Source organism: Capricornis sumatraensis, chromosome 20 (assembly GCF_032405125.1).
Source record: "Capricornis sumatraensis isolate serow.1 chromosome 20, serow.2, whole genome shotgun sequence".
Taxonomy (NCBI): Eukaryota; Metazoa; Chordata; class Mammalia; order Artiodactyla; family Bovidae; genus Capricornis; species Capricornis sumatraensis.
Genome location: NC_091088.1, coordinates 64,992,301 through 64,994,631, shown reverse-complemented (window position 1 = coordinate 64,994,631; position 2,331 = coordinate 64,992,301). Strand labels below are relative to the sequence as shown.

General features: G+C 51.1%; 1 pseudogene; it reads right to left on the bottom strand.

The window, feature by feature from the left end:
• Positions 1 to 1,054: 1,054 nt before the first annotated feature.
• Positions 1,055 to 2,067, bottom strand: LOC138096308 (guanine nucleotide-binding protein G(I)/G(S)/G(T) subunit beta-1 pseudogene; annotated as a pseudogene).
• Positions 2,068 to 2,331: the final 264 nt, after the last annotated feature.

Genomic DNA, 2,331 nt, shown 5'->3' with positions numbered 1-2,331 from the left:
GTCTTTTAGATGACCTGTTTGATATGTAGTGATGAGAGCATTTTAATCCCTCTTAGTGTATCCCTCCTGCAACGTTTAAAAAAAATAATCATGAGTTGGTTTTTTAACTCTGAGTCTGTTTCTATTTGCAAATTATTTCATTTGCATGAATTTCTGGCTTCCACTTTTCAGTACTATTTTAGGATGTTTGCCTTTGGTCTCATACCTCAGTGTGATAATCTCTCAGTACAGCCATGCTGCTGCTCATGGTAGTTTTTTTTTTTTTTTTTTCTGAGTGTATTCCACTGTCTAGATGGGCCAGTTAGTCTTCATTTTTCTGTCGATGGATATTTTGGTTAATGCTCTGACTTGGCTATTGTGAATAGTGCTGCCCTGAAAATAGAAATGTACATATTCTTTGGAATTAGGATTTTTTCCAGATCAAAGCAAGGAGTGGTATTGCTGGAAAACGTGGTAACTCTCTATTTCGTGTTTCAAGGAGCCTCCAGATATTTTCCTTCGTGGCTGCACCCACCAATTTACTTCGAAGATCTTTTGAGGATGGCCGTTCTGAGCCGTGTGAGAAGATGGCTCATGGTAGTTTTAATTTGCATTTCTTTACTACTTACTGATGATGAGTATCTTTCCACGGGTTTTTTACCTTCTACGGGGGAGAAAGTGGCTTCTTGAAAGTCAGCCCTGTTTTGAACTCTCTTCATGTGATTTACCCCGGAAGATTTCTTTAGGGCTGGTGTCATTTATTTTTTTACCTTCTTGTTAACATTTTTATTATAGTATTTCCTTTTAAATTCATTCAAAACAAACAAAAAAGTAAAACAAAAACAATGGTCCCAGAAGGAATGCACGATTCATTTTAGTTACAGCACAGAGATTTTTCTCTCAGTGGGAACTGTGCTCTTGGTTTCAGCAATAAGTGAGGGGAAGGTCTTGCGCTTTTGAAGTTCTGAGGGGTGCAGGGCGTCCGCGTTAGTAGGGGTAGATGGGAAATGCTATCTGCAACGGTCCGAGGCTGGAACGGTCTTCCAGTCACTGTGGCGTCCACCTGCTGTCAGGGTTAGTTCCAGATTTTGAGGAAGCTGTCCCAGGACCCCGTCGCCACGGCCATCCCGTCATCAGTTACCCCCAGGCAGCTCACGCGGTTGTCATGCCCGGCCAAGACCCCTGCCCCGTCGGCTTTGAGGGCGTCCCAGACGTTGCAGTTGAAGTCGTCGTACCCTGCGAGAAGGAGGCGCCCACTCTTGGAGAAGGAGACGGAGGTGATCCCGCAGATGATGCTGTCGTGGGAGTAGGTCCTGAGCTCCTGGTCCGCACGGAGGTCGAACAGCCGGCAGGTGGCGCCGTCTGAGCCAGTGGCAAATGGGTTGCGGTTCGGGAAGAAACAGATGGCGTTGATATCGGGCTCGTGGCCGGTGAAGGTTTGCCGACACACCCCTTCTCGCAAGTCCCAGAGTTTGGCTGAAGCGTCACAAGCACCAGAGACAGTCTGGTGTCCGGAGCGAGTGAAAGGCTCACGACGTCCCCGGTGTGTCCGGTGAATGTGGTCGTCTGCTGGCCAGTCTCGATGTCCCACAGGGCACAGGTGGTGTCTCCAGAGCCGGTAACGATCTGATTGCCATCCAGAAAACGGCAGCACGACAGGTAACCTGTGTGTCCAGCCAGCTCACGATTCACACGTACATTCCCTTCACGAGTTTTCAGACTGTAAATGGAGCAGATGTTATCCAGGCCTCCGCAGGCCGCGTAGTTCCCAGAAGGGGCCTAAGCGCACGTCATGACCCGCGAGGAGCGCAGAGGGATGGCATGGACCTTGTTTGTGGTGTAGCTGTCCCAGGTAAGTTTACCGTCCTGCGAGGCGCTGACCAGAAGCCTGGAGTCGGTGCCCGAGTGCATGGCATAGATCCTGGCCAAGTGTCCCCTCGGCGTCCTCCTGGTGCGCGTCTGGATTCTTCCCACAGGGTCAGTGTTTGCGATCTGAGAGAGAGTCGCGTCTGCACACGCCTTCCGAGCATCTCTAATTTGGTCTTTAAGCTGTTCGGCCTCCCGCCGTAACTGGTCAAGTTCACTCATCTTCTAATCTTAGTGCTCTTCAAAGCCACCTCAAAGAATCTGAGATCTTAATTCAGAAGTGCTGCTGGTCTATTCCCCCAAACATGTGAAACTGTCTGCAACAGAGAAAAGGCTCGACGCCTCGTCCCGCCTGCCGCGCCTGCTCCCCGCCGCCTCAGCCGCCGCTCCGGGAGGTGGTCGTGCTCCAGCCGCTCCGCGGGCGCTGCGGGCAGGTGCGCCGGCGAAGCTCGGTCCGGTCGGTCCCGCGGCGGCTGCTCCACTCCC